Here is a 16,817-nt window from a genome sequence, read left to right as displayed (position 1 = left end):
CCAATGTTGTCTGGCATCTTGGGGCCTGACCAACAGGAGATACAGGACAGTAGCTGGAGAAACTGTTCACATTCCCGGTGAGTGTTGCTTGAGGAAACAAGCTCCCAGTACTTTTTGTCTGATTTCATATTTTGAATGAGGGGCCGGAGTGCATTGGTCCCAATGATGAGTTCGTCTCGCTATCCTGGCACTACAAATGTTGGAACCAAAAACCTGGAACCATAAATGTCATTGTCCAAATCATAGATACATTTAGGGTGTGTGAGAAGGCCCCCACATCCGATGAGCACCACGCTTTCAGGTACAGGCTGAGGAGCCAAGGCAACGCCAGCAGCTTTAAGCTTAGACTCCGCTTCTTCACTAAGTGTGCATGACATGCTCCCGGAATCGAGCATCCCTCTCAGTTTGGACCGGCCGCTGATAGCGACTGGAGCATAAAACTCGCTCCTATGTGACCCCACCAGGATTACTGTCTTGTCAGCAGGGTACACATTGCAACAATTCATGTACACAGACCGAATATCTGGTCCACTGGTGAGGCTGTCTTGAACGCTGCCCACGCTACCACTCTCGTCACCTGGGCTGGCTAGTTTAAAGTGGGTATGGTTGAAGGGGGCATTGGTGTGCCTGGATTTCTTGAAGTCTGTGAGCACTCACGCCTCACATGGCCAGGTCTGTAACAATTGAGACACAGCCTGTACAGTCTACAGTGTGAATTGGTTGAGTGTTCTCCCGAGCCGCAAACTTTGCATGATGTATGTTGAGCACCCCGATGGCCACGGGAAGGACTGGGCCAATTGGTGCGCCTTTGACCAGTAGAAAGGGAAGCAGTGCACAAAGACAGAACTTTGTCAAACATAGCCACCATCTGTTGAGAGCAAGGATTGGCTGCTGAGGGACCGAAAGGAACAGGAGATTGGTGAGCAGCCTGCATATGTGGCAAGGAGCAAGAAGCAGAAGGTAGATGCAGATTCACAGCTCCATCAGGTGACTGAGGTTGGCCAATGGCTGTAGTGGATGAGAGGGAGGGCATATGGTGAGATGTTGTCTCACACATCACTGAGAAAGGCACTGGAACAGCTGTGTGGCCGGTGACATCAATGGCCAGAGGCAGGGACACATCTTGTATTTTGTGAGTGAACTACATTCACCCTTGTTTTCCTCACATGACTGTCCAGACGGTCCTGCACCTCAGTTGCAGTCCATTTCTCAGGAACCTTCAGTTGAAAAGACAAGGTGAGACTAGAATCAGGACAGTGGTTAATAAACATCATGACAACTTCTGCACTGGGGTCCTCCACCAGTTTGCCCCGCCTGCGAAGACACTCATCCGCAACATCAATAGACTTGTTGAGGCGGATCCAGTAATCCATGGCATCTTCACCAGCCCGCGGAACGGTGCCTTTAAAAGTCTTTCATGGGCAGGCTGGAGTAAGTCAGCTCACTGAAGTTGCACTTTAGTATGTCAAACACAGCAGTCAACATCTCAGCTCCATTCAATGCAGGGCGGCTGCGTAGCGACACTTTGACCACATCTCTAGCTTTGCTAGTCAACCTGGACATCGTCAGGTCAAACATTTCTGTAAGTGTTTTACAGTCCATTCTAGATAGGTAACACCTCATCATATCCTCCCATTCATGAATGGAGAATGCATCTGTGTGGTCACCCTTAAAGTACGGCGGTGCCTTAATGTCAGACTGAACAACAACTTTCAGCTGTGACTTGTCATGGCAAGGGGAAGGCTGGCCAACAGGAGACTGTGGCTGGCTGCAACTGGGGTTGGTACATGGTGCTGAGATTTGCCGTGATACTATCACCAATCTGTTTTGCCAAATCAGTAATTACGATACCCAGTGTCTCAGTAGTGATAACATGGGTTGGCTGGGGATCCGTCTGAACAATAGGAGTGGAGCTAGCTGCAGGGCTTCATGGCTCGCGTATCATTGACTGGTCTGCTATCCAGTTATTACTAGGTGGCCTTGGCCTACCCCTTCCAAAACATAATGAAGCAACTTTCTGACCCCTACCCACACCAAAAGTAGCAAAATTACCCACACCATTTAATCCAGACATTGCAATATTAGTGTTCTTCTTTACTGTAATTTTAAGCGAAATAACACTGAACAGCCCAGGTCAACTTATTAAAAAAAAAAAAAAAAAAAAAAAAAAAAAAAACACAATACAAAGGAAAAGGATATTACCAGGGGTGATCAACCCAGCAATGCTCAGGAAGCAAGCAAAACACAGCAAAGTAACAAACATTCACAGAGTCCCATCATAAGGCAAAATAGCCTGGCAAATGTTAGGCATCAAATCACCTGAACGGAGAAACTGAGCAAAATAGTAAGTAACACGACCAGTATAATAATACAAATGCAGTGAAATCCGTACACAATATAGCAACAATCGTGCACTACTAAATTTACCAAGTGACTACACGACAAAACAACAACACGAAAAAAAAAACAAAAAACCTGCAAGTCAAAACACAGGGATCCACTTGTATGACGTAGTTGTCAGCAAGAGCTGGCGCAGGCGGGAGCGGAAGAGAAGAGCGGATCAGTCGGCTGCGTAGGCGATCGCTGGTCCGCGATGTTACGGGCCTAATGGCACCAAGTCTGAACGGTGGTCTTCTGCGTTGTGTCAGTTTGAAGAATGGTGTGACACTGGGACCTTTTTTGGAGATGATCTCCTTCTGACAGACTAAACAACAGCAGAACCTCTGTATAAATTTGACTGTCCACTCGAGCGCCTCTCCCACAGGAAGATTGTACAAAAGGGCAGAGGCGGGGCCGCAGAAAACATTTATAGTGGGGAGCACAGAAGAAGAAATTACAGGAGGAGGAGCACCTAGCTACATACACAGTTACACTGGACCGGGAGGCATTTTCTTGTCAGGCAGTAACAGATTTTGTGTAATTATATATAAACTTCATTAAACACACAGATTGACCCGGTTACAATAGCATGTGTTTGCTTTGTGTGTGTGTGTGTGTGTGTGGCTGTGTGTGGCTGTCTGCAGGCTGAGTGCTGCTGCAAACTCCTGCGAGCCGGACACCATGTGGGAGATTGGGCTTATCCTGCCAGCAAGCCCTCCGGTGCTGGAGTGGGCCGCGTCAGTGTGGTGCTGCGGGCCCTCGTTAGCATTATTGACAGGTGGTGCATGAAGCCAGTTGTCCTTGTGAGGACCCTGAAGGCAACTTTTCAAACTAAACTTAAAGTCCACAGAGTCAATGAACACTTTTTTGCTCCACTGTAATAACCTGCAAAGTTGTTACAGATGGAAGGATGCAGTTTTAAAATTAAAGGGAAAACTAACTTGTCAAAATTGTCATCGCAGCGCATATACTGTACTTTTCAATAGACTGCTTTTTAATGTGCCTGTCTACCAGGGGGGTTTCATAGACCCATCTTGTTTTTCTTTCTCTTGTGGTGAAAGAGGTCAATGCAACACACAATAGCATCTCCAAATTCGGTGCACTTTTTTTATTCCCAAAAATATTGTTTTATTCCTTTCCGGGTGCAATATGGGGACTCCTGTTTTAAAGGACAGCGACTAGTGACAATTTTCACCATCGATGTACTGTATACCCTCCACAGTCATGAGGTTGGTTTTCTCTGATGTATGAGGAGCATGATATTGCCTTGAGAAAACTTGTGAATTGATGCTATTTTAATACAATTAACTTTTTATTGTCTTTACTGAAGGAGAAATCACTCAATCATTGAAATCACTCTTCTTTGGGGCGGCGGCTCTGTCTCATGCAAATGAGCAACTGCTCCTACTGCCTATGGATTTGGTTACTGTGAGGGTTGCAAATTACACTTGTCAATTACCCTTACTTGTTAGCTGTAAAGAAGTGATAAGCACTACTCAAAGGTGATGCATTACATGTACTTTATTTATTGCTATTGCAACTTCCTCAAGCTGCTTCAACATGTGTTTTGCATTTTTTAGGCACACAACTGACTCTCTAATGCCTCTTGAGTAACTATGTGGCATGGCGAGAGATATTAGATTTTTCACCTTAAAAACATCCATCCATTCATCCATTTTCTTTACCGCTTATCATCACTAGGGTCGTGGGCTGCTGGAGCTCATAGCACAAACGATAAATCCCAGACAAGTGTAGCCCATCTGACTGACAATCCATATGTTTGCACTCGGGGAGGGCTTGCATCTGTCATCATGTCCAGGTGAAAACAAGAAAAAAAAAAAAAGAGACAGAAGCATCCTGGCATGCGATTTCCATGTTGGCCTGTGCTCAAATCCAGATCCTCAAGGTGGGGGGCTGAGATTTACTGTCCAAATACACATCCAGATGTTTACTGGCTCTTTTCTTTTGGCAGGTAACCTCGAACAGATTCTACCTCCTTAGTGCTGACGCATGGCTGCTGACATGGTGACAGATGGCCTGCTGGATGCCCTCCACACACGGTGGCGTCTAAGGATGGAAGGGGTTCAATTTAAGGTACAATTGTTCTTCCTGTGGGCTATATACGCCATCTTTTTGTATTAATCTTGCAAATAAGCCTTAATCGTGAACACATGCTTCTGGGATGACAGGGTGTTGTCGTGCCAAGCTGTCTGTGATGAGCAGTGACAGAAATGTGTTGAGAGTTGCAACCTGTAGAGACCTCAGAGTTCAGCTGCATCAGCTATCCTGTGCCAGTCGACATCACTTCAGAAACAGAAAGTTGAAGGTGAGAGGAAAATTATGCCTGGTAGTCCACAAAATCAGAAAACCCTATCTCAAGTTACCTTTGTTAGCGCTTCTTGCCCATATTTATGAATTCTAGTAAGTCTAGTAATCCAGCTCAACTTTATAATAATAATAATAATAATGCATTAGACTTATAAAGCGCTTTTCTAGACACTCAAAGACGCTTTACAATTGCACACATTATTCATTCAGTCCACAGTTATACCTGGTGGTGGTAATCTTTGGGTACAAGAAGATGGATTTAGCTTGAAATGAATTAAAGCACTTCATGTTGGCGGACAGTCTCTTCATGACAGATAATAATAACAACAATAATAATTAGCGGCACATTGGACGACTGGTTGGCACATCCGCCTCACAGTTCTGAGGACCGGGGTTCAAATCCGGCCTCGCCTGTGTGGAGTTTGCATGGTCTACCCGTGCCTGCGTGGATTTTCACCGGGTACTCCTGTTTCCTCCCACATAGCAAAAACATGCATGGTAGATTAATTGAAGACACACATTATTCATTCACTTATGCACTTGTATGTACAACCGAAATTCCAATGAAGTTGGGATGTTGTGTTAAACAAATAAAAACAGAAGACAATGATTTACAAATCATATTCAACCTATATTTAATTGAATACATTACAAATACAAGATATTTAATGTTCAAACTGATCAACTTTATTGATTTTAGCAAATAATCATTAACTTAGAATTTTATGGCTGCAACACGTTCCAAAAAAGCTGGGACAGGGTCATGTTTACCACTGTGTTACATCACCTTTTCTTTTAACAACATTCAATAAACGTTTGGGAACTGAGGACACTAATTGTTGAAGCTTTGGAGGTGAAATTCTTTCCCATTCTTGCTTGATGTACAGCTTCAGCTGTTCAACAGTCCGGGGTCTCAGTTGTCGTATTTTACGCTTCATAATGCGCCACACATTTTCAATGGGAGACAGGTCTGGACTGCAGGCAGGCCAGTCTAGTACCTGCACTCTTTTACTACAAAGCCACGTTGTTGTAACACGTGTAGAATGTGGCCTGGCATTGTCTTGCTGAAATAAGCAGGTGCGTCCATGAAAAAGACATTGCTTGGATGGCAGCATATGTTTCTCCAAAACCTGTATGTACCTTTCAGCATGAATGGTGCCTTCACAGATGTGTAAGTACCCATCCCATTGGCACTAACACAGCCCCATTCCATCACAGATGCTGGCTTTTGAACTTTGCATCCATAACAGCCCGGATGGTTCTTTTCCTGTTTGACCTGGAGGACACGACGTCCACAATTTCCCAAAACAATTTGAAATGTGGACTCGTCGTACCACAGAACACTTTTCCACTTTGCATCAGTCCATCTTAGATGAGCTTGGGCCTAGAGAAGCCGGCGGCGTTTCTGGGTGTTGTTGATAAATGGCTTTTGCTTTGCATAGTGGTAGTTTCAAGTTGCACTTACGGATGTCGCGCCGAACTGTATTTACTGACATTGGTTTTCTGAAGTGTTTCTGAGCCTGGTGATATCCTTTACACATTGATGTCGGTTTTTGATGCAGTGCCGCCTGAGGGATCGAAGGTGACAGGCATTCGATGTTGGTTTTCGGCCTTGCCACTTACATGCAGTGATTTCTCCAGATTCTTTGAACCTTTTGATGATATTATGGACTGTAGATGATGAAATCCCTAAATTCCTTGCAATTGTACGTTGAGGAACATTGTCCTTAAAATGTTCGACTGTTTTCTCACGCACTTCTTCACAAAGAGGTGCACCTCGCCCCATCTTTGCTTGGGAATGACTGAGCAATTCAGGGAAGCTCCTTTTATACCCAATCATGGCACCCACCTGTTCCCAATTAGCCTGTTCACCTGTGGGATGTTCCAAACAGGTGTTTGATGAGCATTCATCAACTTTCTCAGTCTTTTTAGCCACTTGTCCCAGCTTTTTTGGAATGTGTTGCAGCCATAAAATTCTAAGTTAATGATTATTTGCTAAAAACAATGAAGTTTATCAGTTTGAACATTAAATATCTTGTCTTTGTAGTGTATTCAATTAAATATAGGTTCAACATGATTTGCAAATCATTGTATTCCGTTTTTATTTATGTTTAACACAACATCCCAAATTCATTGGAATTGGGGTTGTATATTCAAAACCTTGGAAAACTTGGCTACCTGATTCACTACGGCTGGTCAAGTGCTGTTCTGTTGTGGTAAGAAAGCACTCCCACGTCAGCCACTCTCAATGGAAAAATTACCCTAGACGGGATAATCGTGACTCACCTGCAGATAACTTGTAAAAATATGATGAATGTTTGGTTTCCAGTACTGGTGTACAGTCGCCTGCTGTAATGTCCATATTATTATTAAAATTTAAAGCAGCATGATGCTCTGCAGTGTGGGAGCCATGGCATTTGCTCTGTGGTGAGTTGGAGAGTCAGTCAGAAGCAGCTCCACATATGGAAGCTTTAAGTAATATGCGGAGAGCAGGGGCCAGCCACCAGCAAGCTGTCTCCTTGACAGAAAGCTAATGACACCACTGGGTGAGCAAACCAGTGTTGGGCGCCTGCAGTGACCCAACACCTGCTCAAGTCGGCGTCCCAAATTTTATGGGATTGTGACTTTTGTGATTAACTTCATATCCCACTGACGACACAAAGGTTGTCTTCCAATGTGGAGCTGTGACTGGGTGGAGGGGTGGCAGCAGAAGCAATTCAGCAGAGCTGCTGAGGGTTGTTTTTGTGCTATATTGTTTGTCAGTTTACCGTTTCTAATTAGAAAATGAATTAATTCAAATTATTCATTATTATATATATATATATATATATATATATATATATATATATATATATATATATATGTATATATATATATATATATATATATATATATATATATATATATATATATATGTATATATATATATATATATATATATATATGTATATATATATATATATATAGCGCTTCCACATCTGATGACTCTTGCAATCTTTTATCATTAAGTGCGACATTACTTGATCAGAAATAATGCAAGTGCCCGCTGTCCTTTAGCAACATAAATGTCAATAGAAAGCAATAAATATAATGTTTTACAGTGAATTATATCATGAAATACTCCACACCACAAATATTGCGTTCACAATCCAAGATTGTCAACGACTGTTTAAAAGTAACATCTTTTATTTGCCCTTTGTCCAATTAAATCAATCTGGTCTAGATCAACTACTCAGTCAAATAGGTTAACTTATTTGATGGAGAAATGGCAGTATTCACATACAGCAGAAATACAATGTAGTAAAACACAAAATGTGTGAATATTACACAACCGAAGGATTATTTTAACAGATCCATTCTATTGTTCTCATTAGACTGACATCGATATAGCAACCACATTGCGCTTCCCAAATAATCAACTTAGTCCGTTTTGCTATCACTTAACATTCTGTGACGTCGGACGAAAAACCCTGAAAGTTGACCAGCCATGCAGGAAGTCTGTCTGAATATGGAAACCCGCTATTCTTTTTCTTTTAAACTCAAATTCTAAGTTGAGTCAAGGTCTGGCTCAGGACTGCACCCGAGGGACAGTAATAGATAGGAGGATCTCACTGTCACGTCGCCGTCCACTGTGATCCTCTTGAGACCGAAACAAGATAATAAAACCTGGATCCCTCTGAGACCAAAAGTTAGTTTTTTTTCAAAATCGGAACAATTCAGGTTTTATTTTTATCGGTTATCAGTCTAGATGTCTCTGTGGTGAGGGTTGATCGGCGTGAACTAATTTGTCTCTGGCACAATCGGATCAGTTTTCAAATGTTGCGGCTCGTAAGAGACAGACATTATGTCTGGCTTCAGCGATCAGCCAAAGGTCATCTCACACCGCTTTTAAAATGCTGCCCGAGCCTTTTTCATGCATTTGTCGGCATCAAATGAGGTTTCCATGAACGGAGCAATTCTATGCTCTGATATTTTGTCACCGGGGTGAGACGATCACTTGTCACTCTCAAAGGTATAGTATACAGTATGTTATATATATATGTTAGTATAGTATATCGTATAGAATAGTTTAAAGTTCAGTGAAAATGTAATAAAACGCCAAAATATCAATATGATGAATTGTTTTAATTCATTTCATTTGTTTTGTATTCAACACAATGCACTTTCAAATCCCCAAAACAAATTGATGGTTCATATTGAGATATTAAGATGCATCTTCCCACTAATGAGCACAGTGCATATTGGATTTGAGGACCAGAAAGTTGAAGATAATTAACCGTTGTGTAAGAGTTTGAGAAATTAGATAAAGCCATATGTTTGTTGTCACTATTATAGAAAGTCAAGTGGGGATAGACTGTGAATTAATATAAAATTAATGAGCAAGATACATCATTAAGTGAGCTCCTTGAGTAGATTGATGAGGGTTTTTTTAGGTAAAGTCACATTCACTGTAGCCCTCACTAGTTTAAACATCATCCATCTCACTTAGACACGAAACATAAAGACATCACCTTTATTACTGGGCCTAGCACATGAATGCTGAATTATTTATTCTATTCAGTTGTGCTACTGCAAAGATCTGCAGCATTGGAATGTATTTTGTACAATCTGCCGTTTCGTGGAGGACTAATTCAAATAATCATCTTTAGGAGCACAAACACAACACACAAACATTCACAAGGTGGTACTAGTAAGTAGAGGCATAATTGATTAAATAATGAATTGATGGGTGGAAAGTGTGACTATCAGATTGAAATGATTGCTTCCCTTTTCAGACAAGAACATAGTAATAACAGTTGATAGACGGTAGCGTGGACCCCCGCTATTCGTGGGGGATAAAGACCGGGCCCGACCATGAATAGGGAAAATCATTACCAAGTAATATCATCATTCTATTTTTATTAGTGGTAGTAGCAGTAGCAGTAGTTGTTGTCATCTTGTAACACAATGTTGCAACCCATATATGTTATATGCCAATGTAATGGGGTCTCTTGTATGTTTTAATTAGTAAATAACATTTTATTTAGTTATTTATTATTGTCCCTAGAGCCAGCTTCTGTAGCCAGGGATCGGATCGCCAAGGTTCTCTCCTTCGGCCACCGCCCAGCTCGCGCTGCACCCGACCCCTATGGCCCCTCCCACAGGTGGTCTTCAGGTCGGGGATGAGATCCTGCCCCAAGTGGAGGAGTTCAAGTATCTTGGGGTCTTGTTCACGAGTGAGGGAAGAATTGAATGGGAGATCGACAGGCGGATCGGTGCAGTGATGCGGACTTTGTATCGGTCCGTTGTGGTGAAGAAGGAGCTAAGCCGAAAGGCGAAGCTCTCGATTCACCGGTCGATCTACGTTCCTACCCTCACCTATGGTCACGAGCTGTGGGTCGTGACTGAAAGAACAAGATCCAGGATACAAGCGGCCGAAATGAGTTTCCTCCGCAGGGTGTCCGGGCTCTCCCTTAGAGATAGGGTGAGAAGCTCGGTCATCCGAGAGGATCTCAGAGTAGAGCCGCTGCTCCTTCACATCGAGAGGAGCCAGATGAGGTGGCTTGGGCATCTGATTCGGATGCCTCCCGTCGCCTCCCTGGTGAGGTGTTCCGGGCACGTCCCACCGGGAGGAGACCACGGTGATGACCCAGGACACACTGGAGAGACTACATCCTTCGGCTGGCCTGGGAACCCCTCGGGATCCCCCCGGAAGAGCTGGATGAAGTGGCTGGGGAGAGGGAAGTCAGGCGTTCCTGCTAAAGCTACTGCCCCCGTGACCTGACCTCGGATAAGTGGTAGAAAATGGATGGAAGGATGGATTTATTATTGTACAATTATTATTTTAATTATAATCTTTCATGTTTTATGTACAGCACTTGTCTACAGCTGTGGTTTTTGTCAAAATGCTATATAAAAAAGTTGAGTTGAGTCTTAGCTAAATTATTGCATGACATTCCAATTATGAAAGGCATTTTTTTTTCTAAAAAAAGAAAGCAAAAATAAACATGGGGGTGTCACGATTCATTCTGGCAGGGATTCGATTCGTGTTTGGTAATTCGATTCAAGGACGGTATTGGTTCATCTTGAACGATACCATCTGAAACGATTCAGTGTTTGGAAATAGATTCAGTCACATTTTAGCCAAAAATTCAACCAGTGCGACTGTGAAATAAATAGCTGGATACTGGACAGTGCAGGTGAAATTTCCTAAATTCCTTTTGTTTCATGTAAAGGTATCAGGTAAAATTAATTATGTAAAAAGCAAACAAACAATAACCAACTATTATGACAAGTAATAATAATGGCAAATGTTTGAATAAAGTGCAACGAACATCTCTTCAGGTTGGATTAACAGTAGTTTTACCTGCTACTTCTGATGTTTTTTTTCAACATAGAAATAATAACTAATTAATTGAACGCAAAAAAAATGTAATGCTCAAAAGTTCTAATTTTATAGTATTTATTACTATCCACTCACTAGTCACGGTGTGTGAAGTAGTGGTTACATAGCTCTGAGAAACTTGTGATGTCCAAGTTACCATCTGTCATGAGTGAAACACTGTACAGTAGTGGTTCTCAAAGTGTGGTACAAGTACCAGTAGTGGTACGTGGGCTCACTCTAGTGGCATGTAAGTATCACTGAACCAGTGTCTTGAACTTTAAGAACCTTTTTTTTTTTTTTTTTTTTTTTTAACCTGTTCAGCTGCATGGCCATAAATAATGGTGAATCTGTATGCCTTTTGTGCTGGAACAGGGGGAGTTTGAAATACTTCCTCTGCTTGTTTTTGTATTTTTTTTAATCATTCTTTTATGTATTTAAAATTCAGCTGGACAGAAAAGAGTTTTTAGGGACAGACCGAGGGACAGAATGGACAAGGGGAAGAGGGGTGCGAACAACATCAGAACAATAGTTAGGCAGTCTAGATATTTGACTACAAGTACTGTTACAAAGTCAAAGTGTGTTCTTATTTGTGGACGGAGGGGGGGTGGACACCCGGTGAAGACATCCAACAACTAACCAATAGGACAAGATGAGAGAGGACAGAAAAGGGCAGGGTAGGATGGGACACCTGCCTGAGTGTGCTCCCCAACCCGACACTGCCCTCCCCCCACTGACTGGTGTATTATGCATTAAAACTGGAGGACCGGCATGGCAGAGAAGGTGGGCCACCAGACCGGAGACCAGCACAGATGTGCCAGTACTCGGCCCGGTTTCCGCCTCATCATGTCATTGCCAGCCTCCCAACGGACCCTGAATGAGATGTGAATGGCCCAATGAGCGAAATATGTACAGTGTGAGTAATAAAAATGTGCAGAGTGTGTGAAGTAAGAGGCTAGACTGTTTTGGTTCCGGGCCAGGCCCCACCGACTGGAAGACCCCAGAGAAAAGGGGGGCAGCCCCTCCCCATCCCACAGCTAATCCTCTTTATAGTACAGTGTTAATGTTCAAACTGCATGATTTTACAGTGGCTTACAATAATAAATGATGTGCTGTAGATAGTAAATACTTTTTAGCGATAAAATCTGTTTTTGAACACTTTTGCCTACTGCACTACTGTATTTTATTGTTGGTCATGACGGTGGTACTTGGAATGCGAAGTATTTTCTGAGGTGGTACCTGGTGTAAAAAGTTTGAGAACCGATGCTCTCTTTCACTACTTTGGTCTTTGCCTCTTAGTGAAGTATTGGTGTGAGTGTTTTGTTTAAGTAGCTACAGTATGTCCGCGATGGAATTTTGTATCGTGGCTCGTTAAGCGTCTTCACCAACTTTCTTGCTCTCGAGTATCCTATCATGAAGAAAACCTGGTTGAAATGGTCACAAATTGGTGTTTGACCTCGCTTGCTTCTTGGTTCTGGGTGACTGCGGCTTTTCATATTAAATTCCACGACGTGTCAATGGCGGTGGTCAGCATACAGGTGTTGCATGTCCCTCATGTTTTCTCCTTGATGATTTTTTATTACTGCAAAACCAAAATGTGTCCATACTTCTGAGTTAAGCTTCACAGGACGTTTCCCATCGTCTTCAACAAACAAGAACAGTCCATTTGCCTTGATTCAACCTTTGCAGATTCCACTCGTTAAGTTGCAAAATATGACGTTGCTACCGTCATATTTTCTGCACTGCGCAGGGGATCATGGGAGATGTGGTTTGCTTCTCAGACTGGCCCACTCAATAGCGGCAGAAAAAAAACAACACTGTTTGATACTCCCATGATCGATCCCCTGCGACGTCACGGACAGGAAATCTTCTTCTTTTCCTTTCTGCTTCTCCCGTTAGGGGTCGCCATAGCACGTCACCCGTTTCCGTGTAGGCCTATCTCCTGCATCCTCCTCTCGAACACCAACTGGTGTCATGTTTTTTCCTCACTACATCTATCAATCCTGCTATTGTCTGGTGACCAGTTCAGGGTTCAGCAGGCCCGCGACCCTTGTGAGGATAAGCGGAACTGAAAATGAATGAATGAATACATCTATCAACCTTCTCTTTGGTCTTCCTCAAGCTCTCTCTCCTGGCAGCTCCATCCTCATCCCCCTTCTACCGATATACTCACTCTCGCTCCACGGGATGTGTCCAAACCATCAAAGTCTGCTCTCTCTAACTTTGTCTCCAAAGCATCTAACCTTGGCTGTCGCTCTAATGAGCTCATTTCTTATCCTGTGCAACCTGGTCACTCGTAGAGAGAACCTCAAAATCTTCATTTCCGCCACCTCCAGCTCTGCTTCCTGTTGTCTTCTCAGTGGTGCAGTCTCTAATCCGTACATCATAGCTGCCCTGACCACTGTCTTATAAACGTTTCCCTTCATCCTAACAGAGACTCTTCTCTTACACCTGCCACCTTCCTCCACCCGTTCCAACCTGCTTTGACTCGTTTTCTTCAGATTTATAATCACAGTAACAGTGTTACATTGGTAGATGTAAACACTCGTGCAAATGTTAGAATACAACGCATGTATTTTTCTAAATGACACAAGTATTTATACAATTTATTTCATACACTGAATTATTGCTCACTAAGCTTTAGGTGTAAATACACTATTAATGTCCTGTGAAAAAAACATTGTATTATCACTCCTACTGTATACGTTGTAACTGAGCAATTTTGTATAACTTGACCTACATCTTGCTTAAACCAAGTAATGACTTGACTCGACATGCTTTAAATTTAGTCAGGACTCGACTTGCTTGATTTTTGCCAAAGTAACTTTCTTGAGACTTGAAGATTAATAAGACTTACTTGCAACTCACACATTCTGATTTACTACCACCTCTTAAAATATCCCCCCACTTTTATTTTGCACTCTGTCTGTTAAATTAAAAACAAAAAAAAACCACTTATCAGTCAATAATTTATTCAGTATATTTCTCTAGCTTTGCGACATGGAGTGTTCGCTATTATAGATCATTTGTGGAGATTAAACCTACTCAGTCTGTCTACACAGACCCATTCCACACTACTAATGTGCTTATCTAAAAAAAGAATGCATTGTATATAAAACATGCATAGTAGACAACTTGTATTTATTAGGTTGTACATTTTATATTATAATTATTTAACATTTTATTTTTTTTTATTGCACGGCATTATTTTATAAATCAAAGACAATGTTAAAAACAATGCTGTTCAAATTTTTTTGTAAGCACATGTAAATAGCAAATGAAGGGGGACGCCAAATAAAATCTCGCCTAGGGCGCTACATTTGCTTCTGTGACTTTTCTGCCATCACCATGTGTGTGTAACTGCAGTCAACCTGGTCAATCAATTTTTGTTTGAAAAGTAAAAATCATCATAAAGTGGACTTGTGCGGTTGCCATCAGACAGTAACTATATGTTAAATGGCACTTATGATCCAAAAAGAACCCTGTACAAATGAATAGAGTTGACATTTATAAAATGTTTTCTCGCGTGTGTAAGGAAGGTTATATCTCATATTGTAGATCAGCAAGAGGTGTGAGTTGATGGGATTGGTAAGAAGACTTTCTGCTAATTGCTTATATCTAAAATGCAAAACCAATGCAGAAGAAACCACGAGACCATGTGTTTGTACGTTACAATTCACTGACCACAAATGAAGCCCAGCTGGTGGGAAAGTAATCAAACCTTGTCTATAGAAAATTGAATAGTAACATCTTCATATACTGTATACTATATGTATTGCTGCATCTGTAAATCAGTTTTTAGAAGCGACCATCCAGAGAAATGTCGGCGGCTCAGTTAGCCTTTTTCAACTTTTCATGTGCCTCTTAGTCTGATGGATGCATGCTGAGGGCGCTCCTGACCTCTATTTGATGGATTGACGCACTTCTCAGTGCAATAATCCAGTGTTTGAATGCGCATGCATGGTCCCAACACAATTTGTCATTGACAGGGTGACCATTCCAGCCTACCCCTCTGCTGTCTTAATTGTTTGCTTCTTTAATTGATCGGCTCACTGTCCCTCAGGCTTGCAAATAACAGGTAATGGTGCACAGCAATCTTCTCAGCTGCATCACAAATGATCACTGATTGAGTTGAAGTCTCACAAGATATAATGAAATCTGGGTTGTTTTGTGAATTTGGAGGCATATTTTCTGCAGGATTTTGGGGTGAAATCCAAATAGATTTTTATGTAATCACCTACTGGCATTAAGGGGCAGCGTTGTTTGAGCGAAAAGATTACCATGTTTACCTGCCATCTTGGGCTCTCTGCTTTTTCTCTTCGCGAGTAGTTACTTGATGTGCATCATTGTACCAGTAATTACTCCCCCCATAAATACTGTCATTGGTCTTGTCAATATTCAGGCATCCCAACATGTGCCTCCTGGTGTCGTGTCAGTGCTTAACCAGTCTCACTTATCACCAACCTGCTTTGCAGATAGTTTCTTTGTGATGTAACAAAAACCCTGTGGATTTTTGACAGACAGCCAACCTATTGTCAGTGCTGTGCCAGGTGCAATAGTCCACTTGCTAACTTTGATACCTGAAGGGAATGTCAACTGACATCCAAACAAGAAGCCAGTTAACTTTGAATGACGTCTGACACAAGCTGCTTCAAAACAATATTTCAGCCAAACAGTAGAAGTTGTGTTGAAAGGCAGAAGCAAAGCAGAACTAGGAGGGCTTGTCCTTCCTGTCGAAGTCTGATCATCTTTGTGCACTTGTCAGCTTCGGTTAGTGTCCAGAGTTTGTTTGGGTTGTCAGAGGCGCTGCTTTGGGCGCCGTGTTACTTCTTCTTTTTTTTTTTTTTTTTTTTTTTTTTTTGTTTTTTTCTTTTGTAGCAAGGCTTGTGTGGGGCTAAAACAGCACTGGCTGCTTTGTACAGGAACACGGGTGAATCATTTTCTGACCAGCATTGATTCACTGATGCCGTCACAAGACTTGGCTATTAGTTATTTTCTTGAGAATTTGTTTTCATTTTTACAGTAACTTGTGTTAAAGATGACCAACGCATTTAGCTTATTTGAGTTGGAAGATCTTCACAATCATTGTAGTCATAGAACAAAATTTTGATAAAGACTGAGCGCTAACCGATTTCCCACCTACTGCCTAAATTTTTTGTTTAAACACCTGTAGAAGTGACATGTGCGATTGAAGGAATTTCATTATTTTGTTGACTCCACGTATGCTTGTTTTCATTAGCATTAGCACCAAATTTGTGAGCGATCACGCAAATAGTTTCACAGCGAGCTGGCTATGCGCTGTCTGAGCTTCTTGTACATTACAGTCTGGTTTAGTCAGCGTAGTGTTCTCAAGAATCAGTCTTGTATTTTTATTCGTTTTGTTACCCATCAGCCCACAGCTAGCCTCTATTCGACATGAAGCTACATTCTTCTTCGGGTCCTTTTCTTCTTCGCCTCATATTGATGTAACATTTTTCCATAGTGCCACCTAATGTTCTGACTGAGATACCACAGTTCGATAAAATTGTGTCGTTATAAAAAGATGACAAACTTGTCTTCCTCTTTTTTTATATTAATGCTTTGTTTTTCATAATCAAAAGAAATGCCAAGTTTAAACTGAAATATATTTATATTTGTGTTTTATTTATTTATATTTGTGTTTGAAATTGCCTCACTGGAAATGTTTGCAGACAAGAAAATGCAGTTTCCTGCTACCTCCTACCTCTTGTTTTATTTATTTATATATAAA

At 41.7% G+C, this 16,817-nt stretch overlaps 1 long non-coding RNA gene across 3 annotated transcripts; it reads left to right on the top strand.

Moving 5' to 3' along the window:
* Positions 1-2,284: 2,284 nt before the first annotated feature.
* Positions 2,285-14,385, top strand: LOC133485619 (uncharacterized). 3 transcript variants are annotated; one of them, XR_009790738.1, is made up of 4 exons: positions 2,285-2,894; positions 3,024-4,473; positions 4,569-4,705; positions 9,755-14,385. It is a non-coding gene; the product is annotated as an uncharacterized LOC133485619 (long non-coding RNA). The 3 variants fall into 3 exon arrangements; XR_009790737.1 differs by having other exon boundaries at positions 2,285-2,916; XR_009790736.1 differs by having other exon boundaries at positions 2,286-2,902.
* The last annotated feature ends 2,432 nt before the right edge of the window (positions 14,386-16,817 follow it).

Source organism: Phyllopteryx taeniolatus, chromosome 1 (genome assembly GCF_024500385.1).
Source record: "Phyllopteryx taeniolatus isolate TA_2022b chromosome 1, UOR_Ptae_1.2, whole genome shotgun sequence".
Classification (NCBI taxonomy): domain Eukaryota; kingdom Metazoa; phylum Chordata; class Actinopteri; order Syngnathiformes; family Syngnathidae; genus Phyllopteryx; species Phyllopteryx taeniolatus.
Note: the sequence above shows the minus strand (reverse complement) of the source record. Positions and strands in the feature narration are given on the sequence as shown.